The 25,588-nt window shown below is 35.3% G+C and overlaps 1 protein-coding gene across 1 annotated transcript in view; it reads left to right on the top strand.

Annotated features, from left to right (window-relative positions):
• Positions 1 to 7,445: 7,445 nt before the first annotated feature.
• Positions 7,446 to 25,588, top strand: part of Mgat4c (MGAT4 family member C) — a 40,839-nt gene continuing 22,696 nt past the window's right edge. The window contains exon 1 of the mRNA XM_040754977.1: positions 7,446 to 7,494. The gene's annotated coding sequence lies outside the window, so the exon portion shown is untranslated. The remainder of the gene's footprint in view (positions 7,495 to 25,588) is intronic.

Raw genomic sequence — 25,588 nt, 5'->3', positions numbered from 1 at the left:
TAGACTGCTCTATTGAGAATTCTCTATTTAGTGTATTCACCCAATTTTTAATTGGATCCTTTGGTGTTTTGGAAACTTGCTTCTTGAGTCCTTTGTAAATTTTGGAGATCAGCCCTTTTTCAGATGTGGGGTTAGTTAATATCTTTTCCCAATCTGTGGACTGCCCTTTTGTCTTGCTGACTATGCCCTTTGCCGTACAGAAGCTTCTCAGTTTCAGGAGGTGTCATTTATTAACAGTCGAACTCAGTGTTTGTGCTACTGGTGTTATATTCAGAAAGCAGTCCCCTGTACCAATTAGTTCAAGGGTACATGCCACTTTCACTTCTTACAGTTTCAGTATGGCTGGATTGATGTTGAGGTCTTTGATACATTTGGACTTCAGTTTTGTGCATGGCGATAGACATGGATCTATCTGCAGTCTTCTACATGCCAATATTCAGTTATGCCAGCAAAATTTGTTGAAGATGCTATCTTTTTCCATTGTATAATTTTAGATTCTTTGTCGAAAAACAGGTGTTTATAGATTTGTGGATTAATCTCAGTGTGTTCAAATGGATTCCACTGGTCTACCTGTCTATTTTTGTGTCAATAACAAGCTGTTTTCAGGACCATAGCCCTATAATGGAGCTTGAAGTTAGGGATGGTGATGCCTCTAGATGTTGCTTTGTTGAGCATGGTTGTCTTGGCTATCCTGGGATTTTGTTTTTCCATATAAAGTTGAGAATTTTTCTTTCAAGGTCTGTTAAGAATTTTGCTGGTATTTTGATAGGGATTGCATTGAGTCTATAGATTGCTATTGTCAGGATTGCCATTTTTACTAGATTGATCCTACCTATCCAAGAGCATGGGAGATCATTCCACTTTCTGGTATTTTCTATAATTTCTTTCTTTAAAGACTCAAAGTTCTTGTAATACAGGTCTTTCACTTGTTTGGTCAGCATTACCCCAAAGTATTTTATGTTGTTTGTGGCAATTGTAAAGAGTGATGTTTCCCTGATTTCTTTCTCAGTCATTTTATCATTTGTATATTGTAGGGCTACTGATTTTCTTGAGTTGATCTTGTATCCTGCCACTTTGTTGAAGGTGTTTAACAGCTGTAAGTATTCCCTGGTAGAGTTTTTTGGGTCACTTATGTAAACTATCATATCATCTACAAATAGTGAATGTTTTACCTCTTCCTTTCCAATTTGTATTCCCTTGATCTCCTTTTTTTGTCTTATTTCTCTAGCTAGAAATTCGAGTACAATATTGAAGAGGTATGGGGAGAGGGGACAGCCTTGTCTTGTTCCTGATTTTAGCGGAATCGCCTCAAGTTTCTCTCCATTCAGTTTGATCTTGGCTGTTGGTTTGCTGTATAGAGCTTTTTTTTGTATACAGCTTTTATTATGTTTAGGTATGTTCCTGTTATCTCAGGTCTCTCCAAGACCTTTATCATGAATCGGTGTTGGTTTATTTCAAAGGCTTTTTCAGCATCTAGTGAGACGATCATGTGATTTTTGTTTCTTTACTGGTTTATATGATGGATTACATTGATGGATTTTTCATATGGGGGAACCGTCCTTGCATCCTTGTAATGAAACCTACATGATCAAGGTGAATGATTTTTCTGATGTGTTCTTGGATTGGATTTGCCAGTATTTTATTATTTTTGATCAATGTTCATGAGGTATATTGGTCTGAAGTTCTCTTTCTTAGTTGTATCTTTGTGTTGCTTGTGTATCAATGTTATTGAAGCCTTGTAAAAAGAGTTTGGCAAAGACCCTTCAGCTTCTATTTCATGGAATACTTTGAGGAGAATTCGTATAAGCTTTTCTTACATTACTGGTAAAATTCTGCACTTCAGCCATCTGGCCCTGAGCTTTTATTTTGGTTGGGAGAGTTTCAATGACTGCTTCTATTTCTTAGGTGTCACAGGTCTATTTAAATTGCTTATTTGTTCTTGATTTAATTTTGGTAAGTGATATCTAATCAGAAAATTGTCCATTTCCTTTAAATTTTCAAATTTGACCTGATGATTCTCTGGATTTTCTCACTGTCCTTTGTTATGTCTCCCTTTTCATTTTGATTTTGTTAATTTGCATGTTCACATTCTGCCATTTAGTAAGTTTGGATAAAGGTTAGTCTATCTTTTTGATTTTTATCAAAGAACAAACTCTTTGTTACATTGATTCTTTGTATTATTTTCCTAGTTTCTACTTTATTGATTTAAGCCCTCAATTTAATTATTTCCTGACATCTCCTCTGGCCTGAATTTGCTTCCTTTTGTTCTAGAGCTTTCAGTTGTGCTGTTAATTCTCTAGTGTGACTATTCTCCAGTTGCTTCATGTGAGCACTTAGTTCTAGGAACTTTGCTCCAGCACTGTTTTCAAAGTGTCACATAGGATTGGGTATGTTGTGTCTTCATTCTCATTGAATTCTAGGAAGTCTTTAAATTCTTTTTTTATTCCTTCTTTGACCCAACTTTGCATTTTTCAATTTCCATGAGTTTGCAGTGTTTCTGCAATTTGTGTTGTTGTTGAATTCTAACTTTAAAGTATGGTGGTCTGATAAGATACATGGAGATATTCCATTCTTTTTATACCTGTTGAGGTTTGCTATGTTTCCAAGTGTGTGCTTGATTTTTGAGAAGGTTCCTTGTGGCACTGAGAAGAAGGTGTATTCTTTTGTGTTTGGATGTCTGTTAAACCCAATTGGATCATAACTTCTATTAGTTCCTTCATATCCTTGTTAAGTTTCTGTGTGGTAGTCCTGTCTAGAGGTGACAGTGGGGTGTTGAAATCTCTCACTGTAAGTGTGTGAGATTTTATATGTGCTTTGAATTTTAGTAATGTTTCTTTTACTATCATGGATTCCTTTGCATTTGGGGCATAGATGTTTAGAATTGAGACTTCATCTTGGTGGATTTCTCCTTTGATGAGTATGAAGTGACCTCCTTCATCTCTTTTGATTGATTTTAGTTTAAAGTCTAATTTGTCAGATATTAGGATTGCTTCCCCATGCTTGTTTCTTGGGTCCATTTGATTGGAAAATATTTTCCCAACCCTTAACTCTGATGTAATGTCTGTCTTTGAAGCTGAGGTGTGTTTCCTATATGCAGCAGAAGGATGGATTCACTCTTCGAATCCATTCTGTTAGCCTGTGTCTTTTTATGGGCTAGTTAAGACCATTAATATTGAGGGATAGTAATGACCATTGATAACCCATCCTCATTTGTTTTGGAATTGTTGTTGTTGGTAGAATTGTATGTGGATTTCCACCACTTTTTCTTTTGCCTGTTGGTAAAGTGGGATTATCTATTGGCTATGTTTTTCTGGTTGTAGTTAGCTTCCTTGGGTTGGAGATTTCCTTCCAGAATTTTCTGTAGGCAGGCGGCCCGGAGTTGAGCCCTGGTTTGCGTAGTCCCATTGGTGGAGCAGGAGACTAGGATGCTGGAGTGCCTTGGCTCCTGCTGCTGGGATGGAAGCCACAGTGGCAGACCCCAAGAACAGGCAGTAAGCATGGAAATGGGCCCTGGTTTACCTAGTCCCGTGGGTGGCGCAGTAGAATCAGTTGCTGAGGTGCATTGGCTCCTGCCACTGGGAGGGAAGCCTCAGTGGCAGACCCCAAGCACAGGCCTGCCAGGAAATCTTTTACAGAGGTAAATCATTTATTTCAATTAGGTGAGTGTAAATGAAATGAGTAAGACATTGAGTATATTCATTTGCTTTCAATGTGGTTATGAATTTGTTTTAGAATAAAGGGAAGTCTTTATGCTTTGTCAGTTACATAGAATATTTAGGAGTTTGTTAGTCAATGTAGAAAAATAAACAGAATTTTGCAACTATTGTAGAAGGTACTGTTAACCTGATTTCTTTCTCAGTGTGTTTATCATTTGTATATAGAAAGACTAATGAATTGTGTATATTAATTTTGAATCCTGCAAATTTGCTGAAATTATTTGCCAGCTGTAGAAATTTTCCAATGAATTTTTAGGATCTCTTATGTATAAAACCTTATCATCTATAAATGATGATACTATGACTTCTTCTTTGATCTTCTTTATTTGTCTAATTGCTACGCTTAAGACTTGAAGAGGTATATTGAGTAGGCATAGAGTGGATTTCAATATTTTATTTCTGATTTGGAGGGAAATGCTTTGAGTTTCTCCTCATCTAGTTAGATGCTGGATGTGGATTTTCAGTCATTGCCTTTATTATGTTAAGTTATGTCCTTTGTATCTCTTATCTCTCCAGGAATTTTTTAGCAGAGGAAGTTTGGATTGTGCCAAACGCCCTTTCTGTATATAATGACATGTCATGCAGAATGATTAAATCATTGAGCACTATGAAGTCAAGCTTATGCCCAACTAGAATATTTCCCCATACTGCTAGAATTCATGGTACTAGAAAGTGCTCAGCACACTACTGGAGAAGAAAGGCAATTGTTCATTAATAAATTGATAGTTAATATCACCCATTTACCAACTCTGCAACCAAAAACAGAGACCTGACAGCAAGATACACTGTTAAAACAAAACTTTAACACGATTAAGAAAACCATGAATGCTCAAAATTGGAAATGATAAAAGAGAAATTATAGTGATACTCGAGAGACACAAAGAAACAAATTGGAAAACCATGAAGAAGTAGCAAACCTAAAGAAACCGACAATAAGAGAAAAAATGTGGAGTAGGAAAGATAACTTTGTGGATAACTGCACTTACTTTCCTTTCACAAGACAGAAGTTTGATTCCAACCACCCATAATAGGCAGCTCTAAATTATTAAGTAGTAACAAACTAAAAATTACAGGCTGGTTATGATTGTCTTTAACCTTGGCTTCTGGAGATAAAATGCACTCTTCTGTATTTTGTGGGTACCCTCATTCATACCTGAATACACAGATCCAGACCCAGATACCTGTACATAAACAAAAATGTAGAAGTAAATATTAAAATTGTATCTCTGTATCTCCCCTAAACAAATCAAGCAAACTTAGGCAAAGAGTGCATTGCTGTTGAATTATTTCACTTAAAAAGTTCACTAATTATTCTTAAACTATTATAAAAATGATATGGAGATGATTCCTTAAAATCATTCTGACACAAATAGTACACATTAATAAGACCAGTCAAAGGGTGATTGAACCCACAACCTTGAAAAAAATCCCAAGTGCTGGGATTAAAGTTGTGTGCCACCAATGCCCGGTTGAATATATACACTTTGATATAGATATTCAGCATGGTAGTGGAAATTTTGTTCAAATTAACTAGGCAAAAGAAACAAAAAGATGCTGAGATTGACAATAGGAAGTCAAACTCATCCTTTTGCAGACTGCTTTATCTATTATAGGTAAAACCCTGAAGGCATCACTAAAATACTTTTACAGTTGGCAAACAAACTAAGTTAAGTTTAAAAAAGCAACAAATCAAAATCAGAGCTGTTTCTACATGCTAGTAATGAAATAACTGATGAGAAACCAAGAAAAAAACATTAACCAAAGTCCAATAATTAATTCCTGAGAATAAATTTAACAAGGAGTGAATGATCTCTAACATGAACTGTAAGTCACTGTTTTAATGTGTCTCCTAATAGTAGGAGTGGGGATGTCTCAGATTCTTTTGCTTGTTCCTGAGCCCTAAGATCAAAGGTGGAAACCCTATCACACATGTCTGTAATTACATATATACCACAGTAATGCATAAAAATTGACAGTTAGACCAATAAAAGAGGATATAAAAACAAGAAATGAAACTATATATTCATAGCAAACTGATTTAAAATAAGAACATCAGGAATTGAAATTGGTTCTTAATTGCCAACTACACATAAAAAATGAAAATATTTGATATGCCTATATTATATATCCTAATTATTATGTATTACATGCATGTATTGAGCTATTACACTATCCAAATTAAAATGTTGAAAAATGATATACATGCTAAATAATATAAGTTCTAAACTGCTATTTAAAAACACCCCAAAACACATAAAATCCAGACAATCACTCAGTATTCAAACAGATGGCTCAGTGGTTAAGAATCAATGCTGCTCCTACAAAGGAATCAAGTTCAGTTTCCAGCATCTGGTTGGGCAGCTTATAAATGCATGTAAATTCAGTTCCATATATATAAAAACTCATGTACACACAACTCTACACTCATGTGCACATTAGCCCAAATAAAATATTTACAAAGTGAAAACATTTCTAAATGTCAAAAATCAAAAAAAATGAAGCTGTTCTAAATATTAATATTCTTACTAAATTTTGACAGTCTCTCTAGTAATAATTTAGCCATTCAAGATATTTGAGCTAATAACTTGTGAATTTCTACAAATGGCTGTGATCTTCCGAAATTGATTTGTACTTGGGGTTGTATTCAAGAAAACAGCATCATTGCTCCTCCTCGGAAATACACTAATAATCCAAGGTAGCATCAGAATAGTAGTGAACTTTTAGTAATATAAAATGTACCTTTGTGTACATAAGAAAGCATTGGTGATAAGTAATAGAATAATTATTTCTTGCTCTTCCGTTGGTTAGGTAAATGTAAATGACTTTAAAGGAAGCAATCTTTACCCAATTTGTTTCATATTTTCATTGTGTATATTACTGCTTTGGTTTTCTTGTGAACACCCTTGTTAACATAGTCTGGCAGGCATTCAATAGCAAACTGTGTTCCAGGCAATGAATTTATAATGCTGTAGCAGGAGCAATCTCGTGAATGTTGTAAGCCCTTATAGATGATGGAAAAATCAATAACATGGATACATTTGTAGCAAACTACCCAATGTGTTTTTAGGTGAAGAGAAACTCAGTACCATAGACTAAAATTACTTTCATGGAGAAAGAGAAAATAGCCAAGAACATAAGTGAATTACTGTAATATAATTCATTGATTAGTATAAAATCAATTATGATAAAAGATAATTATTATGTGACATCTTTGCAGTATGTTATATTACTATTTTATTTGATTACTTTTAATGCATAGTTTAATTCAACAAAATATCTTGTGATATTCATAATAAATATCTATTTATAAAACATAGTAAATATAAGGATATGCAGTTTCCCCTTCCTTCTCTTCTTCCTGACCCCCCCATGTCCCTTCTACCCTCTACCACCATCCAGTCCTCGCTGTTTCTCTTCAGAAGGCAGGCTTTCCATGGATATCAACAAAACATGGTATATGAAGTTGTAGTAAAACCAAGCACATTGCCTTTTATTGAGGCTGGGCAATGCACCCCAGTATGAGGAATATGGTTCTAAAAGCCAGTAACAAAATCAGAAGCAGCCTGGGACTGACCTAGATCCTCTGTCTATATCTGACAGTTGTATAGTTTGGTCTTTTCGTGGGACTGTTAACAGTGGGAGAGAAGGGGATGTCTCTGACTCTTGTTCATATTTTATTAGTATGAGTTATTGAACTACAGTAGTTATATTGAATTTTCTTTATTCCAGGGTGACAATAATTTTATACAGGACAGATTATGACAGCTTCTTTCTTAAGGTAAGTTGAGTTACACAGTTATGTACTGAGGGACTATACATTTTATTAACAAAGAATATTCCATAAGTTTTGCTGGTAGTTGCTACATTCTGTTTCAGTTTAGTGATATTATCATTAGTTTTATGATCATAATCCTTTTGTTCAAATGAATCATTTCTACAATAATTCTAAGGATAATTCTAAAACAGTACTGGATAGAATATGTGTAGCTTGGTGTTTTAATTAAAACAGAAATATGCTAACCATTAAAATAGAGTAATGGGATAAAAATATAATATTGTAAGACAAGTAATAAAATATGCTAATAAAAGTAAGCTGTCTCCTAGTGAGACTTTCACAGATGTATTAATATCTTAAATTCTCCTAAAAATATAAACACATTGGACAATTAATTTTCATGAACCTTTAGACTCTTCAGCTAATTTCATGGGTACTTTTGCTCTGTCTTCTTTGTTAGTCAGAGGTTGGCTATCCGTTACCCAAAAGCCTGGCCAGATTAGAAAAGCAAGACATTTTAATTATAAAGATGCCAGCACTTGAAGCTTCATGTTTTTCAGATAAGTGTAAATAAAAATATTTTTCTTTTTTGACTTAAATTCAATAACTAACCCCTGCTAACCCTTTATTTCAAACTAATTTATGACTCCTACAAATTTTCAATCTTTTCCTTCCATAATTCTGTTATGCTTCTATGATTTCTTTCCCTTCCCTAAAGCAAGGACTTTTTAGCCCATTAATCTCAGTAAACTATTAAGTCTTGTCAACAGAGAAAATGGGTATGAACTTTGTGTGAGCAGTTTGAAGAAAAAGAAATAATTGGTGTTTCTCTTCTAATCTTTTATGCTCTTCAAATAATATGACTAGTAATGCTTTTGAGATTTGTGTAATTATCATTATTACATACTGCTTACATACATTATTACAAAAGCATGGTGAAAAAAATTTAAATATATGAGAAGTCGTGCTGGAAGAAGTACATCATTAGAGACTTTAGCACAAATAATAAAAACCCAGAGACAAATGTTGGGATTCAAGATGAAGCCAGCCACTAGAGAGTTCTTATTGCTACCAAGATTGGGATCATCCTGTCCTCAGCGTGGCTGGAGACTGAATGCCAAATCCTGAATCCTGAATACCCTGAGCTCCTGTCTTGTATACCTTTCTAGTGTTGGGATTAAAGACATGAACTACCACCACCCATCTTCCATTGCTAACTAGTGTGGCTGCTGGGATTAAAGGTGTACCACCACGGACCAGCCTTTAAGGCTGCTGCCAGCTTTGCATCTTATCTCCAGGCAAGCTTTGTCAGATCATAAACAATATATCTCCAAAATTATGTTTATTATCCTTGTGTTGATACACACTACTATCTAAGTGTCTTAGAACTTTAATAAATAATGTCATCCGGTTCTACTGTTTCTTTTATGAAGCAATGTATCATCAGAAGAAATGGTCTGTGAAGGTTCATAAGCACATTCCTCTTTCTGTGTGTGAATAAAATGTGATCTCTTTCCTTTCTGCTCCTGTTACCTTGTCTTCTGTATCTATGATGTATTCTACCCTTCTGGGACTGTCATCCAAAATTCACCTTTTCTTCCTTAAATTATTTTTAGTGAGGATATTTTATCATAGTGATAAAAAAGTAACTAATATGCTCAGGTTCATTGGGTATAAAATAAAACAGCTGTCATTGTCACCCCCATGGTATAATCATTTAAAAAATTGTTGAACAAATTTAAAAACATTACCAATGGTTTAAAAGTCTTATTCCAGTTAAAAATGTCATTTTCATGGTTCTATACTTTATTATAAATAACTTATTTAACAGACAGTCAAGTGTTGCATTAAAATGTTACTGAATTCGTGTCAGGATTTTACAAAAACAATAACAAAATAATAATATGACATCATAAATCTTCAAGTGATTAAGTGTTAGCCGATAAGTACTGAGTTCATTTTCACAACCTATTTAGTTTTGAAATTGTAGTATTTTCTAATAGTGTCCAGTACATATTATAATTCCAAAATATTTAAAGTAAATAAGGTTCATCTTTCTCCTTCTTATATTATTCAGCAGAGATCTATGATTATATTCCAGGATTCTTGCCTTTAAACTACTGTAGCTAGGCAAGTCTCAGTATAAAGGTAATAACAAAAACATTCAACGAAAGAAACGGTGTGCATTAAGTTGGATTTCTTAGCTTAATAGTGTAAGCATGTCGATGGATCAGATGGGATTAGACAGGGATTCTGGCACTCCGGAGCCAAGGACTACTGATTGTTACAGCTCATATGGAAAGGTATCTGGCAATCAGGAGCCAAGGAATACCACAGGTTACCGTAAGCATAGCAGTTTACAGCCCTGTTTCAGGGAAAGTCTTCCCAGTGTATCAGCTCTGCTGCAGCAGGAGAGAGTATACCCTGCGAAGTTGTTACAGTTTGGCTTTGATCCCCCAGAGGTTGAAGTGTAATAGCTCTGCTTAGCAAGGCAAAAAGTGTTACAGCCCTGCTAGGCTCTACTCTGCCCAGGGTCGTTTCTGCTCCAACTGAAAAAGATCTTACCCAAACCTCATTCAAAAGAATTACTGGGAGGGAAGAATCCAGAAGAGTGGCTGCCCTTTGCCAGAGTGTCAGGGTACAACTGGGCAGCCTGAACACCCAGAAGCTGAACAGACACAGGGTTTATATAGGGATTCTTAGGGGACAGAGTTTTTCCAGGGATATTTCCAGGATGGGTATTAGTCAGATTTCAGTCCCTGAGCTTACAAAGGCTAGATCTCCTGCTCAGGGATTGGCTGGTTTCTTTTTTTTTTTTTTTTTTTTTTTTGGTTTTTCGAGACAGGGTTTCTCTGTATTGTTTTGGAGGCTGTCGGTCCAGCCTGGCCTCGAACTCACAGAGATCCGCCTGCCTCTGTCTCCCGAGTGCTGGGATTAAAGGTGTGCGGCATGCGCCACCACCGCCCGGCAATTGGCTGGTTTTCTACACAGGTTTAGGGTCAGATTTGGCTCTGGTCTCAGGGCCGAAGTGTGTTTCTTTCACTGGTCCTTTTTTAGACTTTGGCTCTAATGTTAGGGCCAGGGTGTATTTCTTTCACTGGCTCTGATTCCAGGGCCAAAGTGTGTTTCTTTGACTTTGCTCAGGGTGTGTTTCTTTGGCTGAGCCTTTTCCCCTACAGATAGAAACATTTTTCACAAGCTATTGGCATTTCAGTATTCAATATGAGCCCATGGAAAAACCTTAGTTCTTCATAGTACTGTTATTAGAGTAATGATAAATTTGAGTTCAAAACAGTTGCATTTTTGCTTAAGTATGTCAAATTGTATGGGTATTGTAGTCTCCCCAAATGCATTGTTAGCACTATCACCACAAGTTTATTTTGGCCTTTAACTTCAGCCTTGAATAGATTCTGTTCAAGATCTCAGTTTCTGTGTTTCTGTTTCAAGGAAACCACTGTTTGGTATAAATTAATTAGCTCACAGATCAAAGAAATAAATACCAACCAATGTTTTGGAAGTTACATAATTCCCAGTTTTAGTTATAAATTAGTCAGTTTGAATGTAACAGAAAGTGGGCTCAAGCATGGGAATGCCAACCACAGACAGCTTCTGGTTCCCAGATGTTGAGCTCTCCTTCATGGTCTGCTAGAAATTCACTGCAGAAAAGGCAACAGTCTGTAAGAACATCATGTTACATAAGAAATAAAAGGCTGTGGAATGGAAAGCACTGTAGTTCCCAGGATGTTCTCACAGTTCTTAACTTCCCATTGTGCATTGTCCATTTGTGTATATGTGTGCATGATGATGTGTGCAAGGAGCACATTTGCCAATGTACACATGGAGAATATGGAGGACAACTTGTGCAAGAGCACATATGTGTACAGGAACACTCACACCTTTATCTCCCGGTGTGTACAGGCCAGAGGTCAACCTGAAGCTTCATTACTCAGAGTATCTATCAAGCCATGTTATAACAGTTTCTCTTATCATTTTGAATCTCACCATTTAGGCTATATTAGTGATTCTCAACCTTCCTAATGCTACAAAACTTTAATATAGTTCCTCATGTTGTGGTGACCCCTAAGTATATTAACCATAAAATTATTTTATTGCTATTTCTCAAGTGTAATTTTGCTATTTCTATGAATAATAATGCACATATCTGATATGCAGGAAATGTGATGTGCAACCCACAAAGGTGTCCATGGCTCACAGGTTGAGAACAACTGGGCTGCACTGCCTACACAGTGAGATCCAGAAATCCTGCTGTATCCATCTGTCCTGCATTGCAGTTGTATGTAGTCACCATATGTGCCCTTCCCATGTGAGTTCTATGGATCAAACACAAGTTCTCACATTTTAAGACAAACACTTTCTCAACCAACAGGGTCAGTCACTTTATCAGGTCCTAAATTCACACTCTTGATGGGATAAACTACAAAGGTATATCACAAATGAAGTGCATGTAATCAAAGTAATGTAGGAGACTTCAACAGTAACTCCCCACAGCATTACAACATAGGCATAATGTAAGTTTTTATTTGAATTATCTTTGGTCAATTTAAATTTACTGTATCTGATAGAAATCCATAGGGATTTGAATAGAGAAAATCGTAATGACATTTAAAACATGCTAGTTTTGATATAACATGATATATGTTGTCTATATCTAGAGCATCAGGTGGAAAAAACTCTGGATGTACCAAATGAGTATAATGAATCAGAGTGTTAAATTAACGGCAAGTATTTTTATCACCTCTAGTACAAATATGAATTGAGCTGAAAATACACGGTTAACCAGATTTGGCAAAATCTCATTATACTCAAGAAAGCAAAGTATTGCATCAATAATTAACTTTCAAGTTGGGAGATGGGTCAGCTTTGTAATCATGAGGCCTTAGGTTGCATCTCCAGAATCAGCATTTTAGAGGTCATGCATGATGCTGTGGCATTGTAATTATACTGCTTGTGAGGTAGAGACAGGGGAATCACGAAGGTTGCTGGTCATCCATCCTAGCCTCCTTTGTGAACTTCAGGCTTTTGAGACACTGTCACAGAAACACAAGGTGGGTGGGGCCTGAAGAATTGAAGTTGTTCTTTGGCCCCTAACATGTGAATTCACAGGTAAAAACACAGCTTACACCAACATGGACACACACACACACACACACACACATACCAAAAACTGATTTTTGTCTGATAAATGTGAAATATATACGTGAGCAAATTTTATATTTATATCTAGACAAACAGAAATCAGACTGTTGCTTAAATCATCAAAATAAACAACTGGACACAAGATAAGAAAACATTAAATAAATGTAGTGTATATGATGATCAAGTATTATAGTTTTGACATTGATGTTTCCTTCTTCAATCATCTAGAAACTTTCTTAGGGTATGTACTACATAGCTCTATACCTCAAATCATAAGATTAAGAGCAGAAATACTAAAAATTTGCATCCTTCATTCCCTTTAATACCTGTATTAGTGTTGCATAAACAACTATAGAACCATAGACATAAGGTCAATGAGTAATTAGTGAAATTAACAAAATGTCAAGAAATCTGAAAATGGAAAATTATCAGAAATAAGAATCTTCCCCTACAAGTTGAAGAATTTTTTAAATTGGATCCAACTAATTATTACAATATGGGAGTGGGATATGACTATGTTATCTAATTTCTACTACTAAATATTTATCTTGATATTCATCGTTCTTTGTGGAACTAGATGATTGAACCTACAGTCTGTGAATGCCATCAATGAACCATCCCCCTAGTTATTCTTCCTTTACACGCTTGTAATGAACAAGTGAGTTCTCTTAAAATGTATACTTCATGAAATTTACAGCATTTGAACATTGTGAATGCTGTAATAATGATATGTTGTTATGCACTTTTTATAAACTTTAATTAACTATGTTCTGGTTTTTTATTGATGCTAATAAATTTATACATAGTCAAGAATTATTCTCCTCTTGTTTTCTTCCCTTTAAAAGTTGATTCCTTAATTGTCATGAAGTATTGTGTAGAAATAACTTAAACACATTCAAATCTAATAAGGAAATAATACTACATACTCTCATCTGCACCAAACTGAGAAGAAAATGTAGAATGTAGAAACAATGTATACAAAGTGTGTTGGCTACTTTGTACAGTTTTGTTTGGTGTACCTCACTGTGATTCTGTGAATGAAACAGATGTGGACCCGTTTTCTCAGTTATCATTACCCTTGGAGTAAACTTATTCCTACATTGATTGTCACATGGTGCTCACAATTAGTGAATTTCTTACATGATGCTGAAACTAAACTGATTATATCTGGCACTCGATAGAAAATGCACAACCATGTATAAGGCAGTAATAATCACTAACCACTACAAATTCAATTTCAGACACAGTACCAATTTTAGATGTTATATGACAGTGTTATTATTCCTATATTGGACATTTTTGGTGCTTTTGTTGGTGACTGGATTTAATGGCTACATGAAAGGCTATAATCTTACATCCTGAGGACAATTTGCATCCTTTCAAATATAGTACAATGAAAGTTGAGAATGCTTTAGCTAGCTTCAGTCCCATCCTTATCTAATTGAGTTAGTTATGTGCACTCTTTGGCATTCATTGAATTCCTATTGGCATAAGGGTGAGTAGATGATCTTCACTCATCTTTCCAGTATGCATGTTCAGGTTTGTTTGATTTTATGTTGTTTTGAACTTTAATAAGCAATTAATCATATTTGAGCCACTTAGCCAAAGATATTGGCCTCTGTATCACTGATTTCTGAGTTCGAGGACATCCTGGTTTATTGAGTGAGGTCTAGCATAGTCAGAGCTGTTACACAGAGAAACCTTGTCTCAGAAAGCATGTGTATGTGTGTAGGGTGGGCAGGGAATCATTTAATGTTGTTACCTTTTTTGCATGTGTAAATGGCTATGTTAGTAATGATGTCATAAATAGTTTGTTATAAGGTTCGGACAAATTATAACATATGGAGTTCTAGCATACAGACCACCTTACCAAATAAAAGATCCATCTACTGTTAATGTATGATTGGGGAAATGTATGTCTAAAACTACACGATTTTCCTAAACAACTACATCTCATCTTTACTTATACATTTCGATGTCATTCATAAAAGTCAGTTCTATGATCATGGCAAAGTTCAATAGTGCAGCCTACTAGGAAATTAAAGATACAGTACTTGGGATTCCAGTTAACCACAAAGTAGTTAAAGAAGAATCAAGTTTCCACTGCACATGGAGTGAAATTTTCAGATAAATGAGATACTACAATGAGTGAACTTAAAGATGTTTCGATCATAGCGTGATGTTTTTTTCCCCAAAGAATTTGCTGTAATAGAAATATTCTATTCCCAGTATCTGGAATCTACATACAAAAAGACCAAAATTTAATGCACATACTATGTAGTAAGCAAAATGTTGTATTGTGGTTACAAACTATTTCTTAGAAGTTCCAAAAGTTTCTCTAATGTGAGCTGAAGAGATCCTTTGGAGTGGGGTGGAGATGGCTTAGTGGAGAATTACCAGCCTGAGGAGTGAGTCTGATCTCCTGGACTCACATAAAAGCCAGGTACAGCATAGCAGTGTTCCTACTCTTCCTAAATTGTCTAGATAGACATTTAATCATTAAACACAATAAAAAACAAATCATCAGCAAGAAAGCAGGTTTTGAATCATAAAGTGAAAGTAAATAATATCTTATATACATGAAAGATAATTTTCTAAAAATATGGACTTATGATTAGATAGTTCAATATCATTATTAGGAGATTTTTTTTAATTTGAAGGAGATGAAAATAGTCAGTACCCAGATAAATATTCACAAATGTGGTGCCACACATCCCCACTTAGCTCTTTCCTCCTCCATTACTGGGCTTTATTTCATTTCCTTTAGGGTGAAATGTAGTGTCAAATATAAAACAGAAATGTATTTACTGAAATTTTCCTAATAATGATTAATGTTTTTCTTATAATATTTTCTTCAAAACCTGGAATTATTTACTGTAGATGATATTTTTTTCACACTTTTATTCAGGTTGTCCCTCTTGTTATTTGGTACCATTTACATAACTTTGTGTTTGTTTTTTCCATATTATTGAAAATAAATTTATTTTCTCACATATGTATCCTGATTAAGGTTTCCTCTTAATTAAGTCCATTGTTTTTGTTCATAATAAAAATAAACATACGATTGTCACTTATCTGAGTACCAGGAAGAATAAAAAAGGCCATGCATTATGAATTCCCATAATATAGTGGCTTCATGTGAGAAATTTCCATAAATTTTAAAATATATAAGTGATTTTATAGCATTAATTGGTACTTTTGCTCATAATTTACATGTAAGTCTCCAAACACATATAAATATTGTTCTATGATTTTCTTAAGATGAGATGCAAAATTATTTAATTCTCCAATGGCACATTTATATATTGACAGCATTAATATTAGTATTTCAGTTTGAGTCCACTAGAGATTAGCCTTCCAGACATATATTTCATGCAATTCTTTCAATTTAATTGATTATCCACATAATATCATGATTCAGGGATGTTTAGATTTCACTTGGGAAATGGTGCTAGATAGATTAAAATGAAGAATATAGAAAATTGGTTATCACTGTTGAGAATATTACTTTTTTCCAATTTGAGTTTTTCATTACAGGTTTTCATTATTTACTCAGACCACAGCTTTGTAATCAATAAAGCAATTCATAACATGAGAAATGAAAAAGATGACTGAAAAGTCAACATAGAAATTACATTTAAGGAACTGACAATAAATCTATGTTAATATTTCTAATTTAAAATTCTTTTTTCTACATTGAAACCATCTGATAACCCCTCTAAGAAAACTATGATTAGGAGAAAAAGATGAGACCCTGATTCTTTTTCTGTCTGATGATAAACAAATTTAATTAAAACTGTTGGATACCCATTACTGTAGCTGGGTTTATTCTTCATCATAACTTTACCAACTGAAAAAAATATTCAAATTTGCATAGTTTACAAATTTAATAGTAGGGGATTTTAACCTACAAATACTTAAAAATGTGAATATTGTTACCTACCCATATTTCTAGACCACAGATGCTTCTTGTTTCTAATTAATCAACTAAGAATGGAAATTACTATCTCAATTCACTAGAAACAAGTTGAAGGCAATTAACATTTCTTATATGTTTGTCTATAACGAGTCTAAGGTACATATATATATATATATATATATATATTGTTACCTACCCATATTTCTAGACCACAGATGCCTCTTGTTTCTAATTAATCAACTAAGAATGGAAATTACTATCTCAATTCACTAGAAACAAGTTGAAGGCAATTAACATTTCTTATATGTTTGTCTATACAGAGTCTAAGGTACATATATATATATATATACATATATATTTAATTACACTTGTAAGCATATGTTCCACACAGTATATAAACAGTAATTTTACACACTATGAAAGAACATATAAGAGGAACACTTTATAACTAACATTTGCTATACAAGAAGGCTGGCCTTGAACTACAGTTATAGAATAATAACATTTATCTTCAAATATCCCAAAGTAATTACTCATGATATTTCCTTCTTTGTGTTCATGTGTGTGTGTGTGTGTGTGTGATGTCCATGTGTGGTAATGTATATATGTGTTTGTGTGCATTTTGGGTGTGGTGGGCACATGCATGCTGTGGCATGAGTATGGATGTCATAAGAAAATTGTGGGTCCTGATCTGCTACCTAGTTGTCCCTTGCCAGTCCAGTAAGAGTCTTATCTCAGCATTAGCAATCCTCCTTGCTGTGGTCCTGGAATTACTGACCTTTTAAAACTCGGTTCAGCTCTTATATGTCAAGTACTGGGGATCTGAATTCAGGTTATCAGGAGTGACAAACTGCTCTGTGCACTGAATCATCATGATACTGTTTGATAATTCAAATATTGCATAATTAATGTGGTGAATTGGTTCAGTGGGTAAAAGTACTTGCCTCCAAGCCCGGAAACCTGATATTGATCTCTGGAACACCCATCCTGGAAGGAAAAGCTGACTCCAACAACAAGGTTTTAGAACTCCACATGTGAGCCTCCAAAAATGTGCACATGCACGCACGCATACACACACACACACACACAAAGAATAAATGTAAAAATTAAATAAAATTATTGCATAATAGCACACTCAAAACCAGTTATCTGTTTTGCCATGTTTCTAGAGTGTATTAGCTTGTATTCTACCTATTGGATAGTAGTAAGTAATTAACAACATAGGAGGAAACAGCTATCTCTTACAAAAACACATATTTTTTGTTGTATTTGCTCTATTTTCTGGATAAGAGAATGTAGTCATTGTACCACACAAAGGTATGTTGATGTCTATTTAAGTCCCAATATTCATTTCAAGGAAAACATAAATAGACGTTAATTGATTTTTTTAAACTGGACTTCTTTGGTCTTAGAATTAAATAACAGGTTTGGAAATTAATTTAGAATATAATAGCAATTTAATAAAGCATTAGAAAAAATAGAAAAATCAATGCTTACCTAATGGAAGAAGTGTTCTCTAAATACATTATTTGAACATAGAAATGTATTTGAGCACATGGTTTCTACTTGTGGATGTTATATGGTAATACTGGAATCAAGTTAATTTACAGTTATGCATGGCGATCTTTTCAACATAGTTTATTTATTTCATTTTGTGCTCTTCTGGGAAGTGTACTTGCAAGCTTTTAGCCCTCCATGGTAGAATTAGTAATCTGATTCAATATTACTGATTTACTCAAATTTTACCTGTACTTGGAAGCATGGATTTTATATGTCTCCATTAACCTACTTTTGTAGATGATGGTAAATAAGAAAGCTTTTTTAACATATTTTATTTAAATTAAAAGCAATCTTATTTTCATATCAATCCTAGTTCCCTCTCCCTCCCATACTCCCCTGGCCCCCCATTGCTTCCCCATCCCATTCCCCCATCCACTCCTCAGTGAGAGTGAGGCCTTCCATGGGAGATCATCAAAGTCTGTCACATTCTTGTGGTTATAACCAGTTCCTTATCATACCCAAACAGCACATTCACACGTTTACACCCTGCTCTTAACACTGAAATTGAACTTGTGTGTTATAGTAAGCATGATTGTTTCTGTTATTCAGATGCAGTTTGCTGCTACAGGAGTCATATGCTGGAAACATAGTCTCTAGTATACTGCAGCCTGGGGACTAGACCCAAAAGTGATGCACATACATACAATCATGCAAAGCACTCATGAATAAACAAACAAGCAAGCAAGCAAGCAAGCCCAGTTCTTGAGTCCTTTACTGCCTGTCATGCTGCCCAGCCACTATTGGACTTATAATGTCATGAACCAGATGGCTCTCATTAAATACAAACCAGAGATGAATTACTTGATTTCAACCCTTCAGTCTCCATTGAATTGAATAAATCTTTCTTTAATGTTTTAGTAGAGTAGATGGCCTGGAGTACCATATTATCGCAACAGAAAATAGAATAATCAAATATAGTAATACAAACTTATCAAGGGCTAAACAATGAGCATGATGCCTCCCTTTAAGGTAGCTGTTACTGCTACCAAAATTGTTGGTTTAGTGTCTACCTCCACTCAGAATAGGTTTCATGGTTATAATGACCATTAGGTTTGTGCTAAAAAACGTTTACATCCCTACTATGATTTATCTTCTAGTCAGAAAACATTTTTTGCTTTCAAATCTTGATGATAAAATGTAGAAGCCATTGGGGAGAAATGCCATCCTGAATGGGTGAAATAAGTGTAGCTTTTCTTCATTTAGCTAACTTCAGTCCTGAAGAAGATTGCTTTGTCTTTCCAATCCTACTCTCACATTTGCTATTTTTATAGTAGGTGACAAGAAACCCCACCCTTTCAGTGTTATTGCTTCTGTATGTGTTGTAACTTACCATGAGCCACAAAAAGAGTAAATCTTGCTGGGCATTGCTATGAACGCTAAGGAATGGTCCAGCTGCCATCATTTTCCCCTTTACTGCCACTTACAGCTAGGAATGAATGGCACACAGTGGGATGACAGAAAAACTCCGAAGGGGAAAAACAATTACATTTGCTGCTATCAATATCTGAGACTTTCATACCAAATATAATGATAATCGTGTTTTGTTGTTGTTATTTTTTGAAAGCTTTCTGAAGTTTTTGCTATGTCAGCAACGTTCTTTCTATTCATCAGAAAGTATTGACTGCTGCCCTGAGGGCATGTTCAGCCTTCCACAAAGCAAAAGAGAAAAACAAATTGGGCAAGCATTAAAAAATGCAAGCCAAGCAAGTCTGATACACAGGGTAGCACATGTCAGAGAGATGAACAGTTGACTGTAATACTTTTTTTGCATGTTTTTATTGATGTCAGGCTAAATGTTATAAATAAATCCCTGTATTTAAAAGATGTAATTCACTTCAGGATTCTGTTAATTTTAACACATACTAAACAAGGAATATGTTACTAGTTGGTGCCTCGGGATAGATTAACATAGCAACATTGATTTATATGTGTAAGGATTTGTTTTTTGTTTTTCTCCCTTCAAAATCCTCATATGGCCATAACATTTTTTTTTTACTGGGGAGGAGTGAGTATTACATAATTTCTTTTCTGTTTACCATGAAGACCTGTATAGTGAGCATAGGACATGCTAAAACAGACCAGTTTGCTGCAGGTAGCCCCAATGCTAGAAACACGAAAGTGTTGTCATTACACACATAAGCATCTGTGTTGAAGCAAACACCTTTGCAGTATATCTGTTTATCTGTCATTTCCTATCAGCATCAACTCTTTAGTAAATGAGTATTTTCACTGCATTGCTGAAAACTAGCAAATAAATTACTATACTGGTAACTTCTCGTGGGAAAAATACTTTGACAGCTTTTCAAAGCGAGCTTATTTGCTTCCAGGAACAATAATTTGAAGTAAACAGTATAGATACATAGTATTCTAATAAAACAATGAATACCTCTATATGTATATGTCTGAATTAATGAAGGCAAGTAGAATAAGTTTTGGAGTATCTGTTCTTACTGTGTGTCTTCTAGAACTTTCTTCAGTATATGGATTTTGATATTAAGAAACGAAATAGCAAGATTGTGATTTCCCAAGTACAATGCAATTATGCTATTGGCCTTTTTGCTGCCCAGAATTTCAACACTTTTTTTCCAGACTCAGTTCTTAAATATTCTTAAAAATGGGTCTTAGTTAACTATAAAATATTTCAATCCTGAGCCAGGCATGATGATACACACCTTTAATCCCAGTACCTGGGAAGCAGCAGCAGATGGAACTGTGTGCATTGAAAACCATCCTGATCTAAAAAGAGAGTTCCGGGACAGCCAGAGCTGTTACAGAGAAGCCCTGTCTTGAAAAACAAAAACAAGCAAAAAATTTAGTTCACCATGCAATTAACTATGGACACTATTCTTACTTTTCACATTAATACATTATGAGCAATGAGAGAAAGCTTATGGGTGCTTTGTAATGGTTGAAGTAAAGCTGATATGTCCATGTGTACTTTTGAGTTTAAAGAACACAGAGATGACATAACAGGACTGAGACAGAAAGAAAAGCCCTTAGTTAAGGTTTGAAGAATGCTACCCTAAATTGGGCATGGTGGCACAAATCTGTAATTGCAGTTCTTAGTCGATGGAGGTAGGATGAATGAAAGCTTGGTGGAAGGCCTGAGCAGTATGGTGGGACTCTTTCTTAAGATCAGAGAGCTAAAAAGCAACTACTTTTATATAGAAAGGAAATTAAAATTTTCATAGGCTCCTATTTTCCTTGCACGTCTTAAGTTCAATGGTTTTACAAGATATGAAAAGCTTACTCCTACTTATAAACACACATGCATATAGAAACCAACTTTGTTAGCATCAATTAACTTCATACTTAAAACTCTGGTGATATGGCTAAAGGATTTTTAAACAAATACCATACACTTTAAAAGGTCAGAGTCCTCAAAAAAAGATTGTACACACGTTCCAATATTAAGGAATAAGAAGGGAATACTGAGATATCTATGAAAACAGAATAAAGTACTAGGAGGGCTAAAAATGTGAAAACCAATTTCTAACTGAATCTGGAATTCATTGATGTATTCACTAAGATAGTAACATCTGGATGACTTAATTACTAATGGTTGTAATATGAGAAATTGGGAAAGGAAGAGAACAAATGCATGCAGTTCACAATGAGAGACAAAGGAAGAGATAAGTGATTTTTTAAAAATTATACTCAGCATGATAGTGCTAAAGGATATGGTGTCAGTACTAAGAGGAACATTTTAAGGAAAACATGTCACTTACAAAATAATGTACAAACAAATAAAAACAAGACAAAAAACAACTGCCTTATTGCAAAGCATCTTCCTTGACTTCCTGTATTCATTACTAAAGTCCTACATATTTGTGGCCATGGTCAGGTGTTCTAAACCAAGAACACACTGATTCTGCCTTCATGTTAAATAGTATGATTTCCATTAACTACTCCATGTTAATTTGCCAAAGACAGTCCAACATACAGTCTCATGGTGATCTGATGACATTTCCTGGGAAATTATTTCAGGTCCACTGTGAAGCATGCACTGATCCCCCCAAACTATCTGTGTTTCAGTGTGCTAATTTCCAAAGCTACAGTTTGACATCAACCAAAGCTTTGCTTCATAAGTCTGTGCTCTGGAAAAGTACATTTTCCTATCATTCAGGTCTTTTGAAAACCTTCCTGAGCATAAACTCCTCCAAGATAGGTTACTCTTGTGGTTATTGTAAAACTCATAACAATGAGGGTCGGGTTATCTCTGACTCTTTTGCTTGCACAAAGTATCCTTTGCCTCCTACCTGGTTGCCTCATCCAGTCTGGTAATGAGGGTATGTTCCAGTTGTAGTTCACCTTGTTATGCAGTTGATGTCCTAAGAGGTTTGCTCTTTTCTGAAAGGAAATGGAAAAGTAGTATATCTGGAGGTGAGAGGAGGTAGGTGGAACTGGGAGAAGAAGAGGGAGGGAAGGCTGAGGTCCAGATGTATTCAATGAGAAAAGTACAAATCTTTAAAAACAAAAAAAAGGAAGAAGAAATTAATGACTCAATAACATAACATTGATTATACTGAACAGAGAATTCCCAAAAACTTTATGATAATTATATGTTTATATGTTGATATACATATATATATGTTGTCTATAATCTTGTTAATATGTGTGCAAACAATTATATGTATGTAAGTGCATACAAGGAGTCCTAATTAACTAGATTTTCTATATTGAGCAAATTTGGAGCTAGAAGCTTTTAAAGGATTTTGAATACTATCCAGAAAGAATAATTATTTCTAAATTGTTCTTGGTTCCGTTCTCTCCCCCCTTTTTAAATACTATTTGTACTAATACATTTAATAACTTAACTATTTTATCCATGTTTTTCAGAAAACGTCAATCATGTTGAAAGTTCTCCAGCAGTTTAAAGGCTGGGTATCTGAAAGGGGTTATACTCCACAGCTGCAGAATTTATGTTTACTGCCACTTACAGTGTGCTATCAGCAAAACATTAAGAGTCAAACTTTTAGAAGTTTGAAGTGCGTTAGTTTGGCAATCGTCTTTCCTTGTGGCCACTGGGTTTGCTTTTGCAAAGCATGCAGGGTTAGGCAAGCCAGCCTCTAGGATGAAGCTCTTTCACATCTGGTACAAATCAGAGAGCAGTCATTTGGGTGGGTTGTTCAGATCGACTCAGTAGCTGCCTTGACACTCATGCAGCACCATAGGCTTCATGACTTCATAGTAAACATTACAGAAGCTGTGAAAGTTTTTCTGGTTACAGTCTAAGAGTCGCTGTGCTGGGCACACTAAAATGTGCTTCCTCTACCTGCACTCTGGATAAACTTATCTGACCTGCATACAAATCAGTGGTCTCAAATAATATGTGTCGAACCAGCACATCCTGTTCATTCCAGGGTGAAAAGCTCAGTCACAGTGCATCTCACTCTACTGGGTCTCTAGCGTCTCTGCATGTTCCTGATAGACATGACCGTGACAGACAAGAGATGTGGCCAAATCCTCAGGATAATACCCTGGCACACCCACTTTGAGCCTGGTTATGTTACTCCTTGTTGCTATTTTAACATAGAAATGATTCGTCATTATCATTGCTATTATTAATTGTAAAATAATTGCCGTTTTTAAAACACAGAGCAATCTGGCTCCTTCTCCTTAAAGAAAGCACTATTAGAACACAGGACAGCAAAACTGAGGTTTGGAATTCAAATTCTGTTTCGGCCCCTGCTTTCCCTGAAATCCAAATTCTCCTAACTCCTAATTTCACGTCTTTCTGAAATAGAAAGTACCAATAAACTAGAAGTGAAAAATAAAATTCATTTGAAGAGGCTTTAGATACCTACTCCACTTTATGCAGAAAAGGACTAAAAGATGAACCCTGGGTTTAGCGTGTATGTTTTGATCCAGAGATCACCGGACCTGCATGGGACAGGAAGCTGATCTCTAGGCTCTGTCAGAGCTGATGGTTTTCCTGCTGATGTTTTGTTATTTTGAACTGAAATCATTTACAGAGAGATGTTTTGATTGTTTCTCAATGAGAAATCAGAGATAGTTGTAGTTTCTCTGAGGGTCAACCAACAGACCTCAGCAGACACCCCAGGTAACATGCAATTCTAGAATGGTCCTGGGGTGCCTGTGATGTCATTTCAAGTTTAAGAGCAAGCATGCCAAGGCAATTCATCACCTTCAGAAGATAATTCAAATAATGGTTATACTAATTACATTCTTCTCTATAAACCAAATGCATGATATTTAATATGTAGGAGGAGCTAGAAGGAAGGGACATGGGTGGGTCAAAAGGCAGACAAGGAAAAGAAAGTAATGTAATCATATTTCAATTTAAAAAGTATATTTAACAAAGACAGCTAACCTGAACAAGGAGGAGTTCTTGGATCCCAGACTGATGGCTGAGAGGCCAGCATGGGACTGATCCAGACTCCCTAAATTTGGGTTTCAGTGAGGAGGCCTCAGGAATCTATGGGGCCTTAGGTAGTAGATCAGTATTTACCCCTGGCATACAAATGGACTTTGGATGCCCATCCCACATTGTTGGATGTACTCTCAGCCTGTACACATGGGGGAGGGCCAAGGTCCTGCCCTGGATGAAATGACAGACTCTGGAGATTCTCCATGGAGATCTCCCTGGTGAGCTGACTAGGGATTAGGTGAGGGGTTGGGAGGGTTGGGGGGCAGGGGAGAAGGTGAGGGAAAAGGAGCTGGGATTGACATGTGAATCAAGCTGGTTTCTAATTTAAATTTAAAAAGATAAAAAGTATATTAAAAAATGAAAGAGAAAATATGAGTTTATTTTTCAAGTATTGTCCCTACACTAGGAAATAAATCTTATTTTATTTTGGTTTTTCGAGACAGGGTTTCTCTGTATTGATTTGGAGCCTGTCCTGGAACTCGCCCTGTAGACCAGGTTGACCTGGAACTCACAGAGATCCTCCTGCCTCTGTCTCCCGAGTACTGGGATTAAAGGCATGCACCACCAACATCCTGTAGAAATAAATTTTAGTAACATAATGTTGCACATTGAGCCAAAACACTGCTTAAGACACAAAAGCATTACTATGACTAATGTTCTTAGGTATTATGATACATGAAAATTCATGTTATCAATGCATGTTCATTTATTTACTAATTTATATCAAAAGTTTAGTTTAACTCAAGCAGACTGTGTGGGATGGGGGCTTAAGTTGGCTTCATTTAATGCAGTGTGTTTCCTTTGTAATATACTAGGGGTGTATTATATCAATTTGCTGTCTATTTAATACTCAGCCTCTCCATGACTAAGTGTTTTATGGTGTCTATTCATATTTGAAGTCTGAGTTCAGAGTGCATTTCAGGCCACCAGAAGACACTATTCTGTTACATAGAACTCAACTTGCTTTTATCAATTTATTTCTCTTCATCATATTTCCAACATATCATTATAACCACTAACATATTAACAGATTTGCTTTCTCCTCTTTTTATCATTTTTTATTTTAATTT

Source organism: Mesocricetus auratus, unplaced genomic scaffold, assembly GCF_017639785.1.
Source record: "Mesocricetus auratus isolate SY011 unplaced genomic scaffold, BCM_Maur_2.0 Super-Scaffold_100011, whole genome shotgun sequence".
Taxonomy (NCBI): domain Eukaryota; kingdom Metazoa; phylum Chordata; class Mammalia; order Rodentia; family Cricetidae; genus Mesocricetus; species Mesocricetus auratus.
The sequence above is the reverse complement of the archived record's forward strand: the minus strand, read 5'-3'. Positions and strand labels throughout refer to the sequence as shown.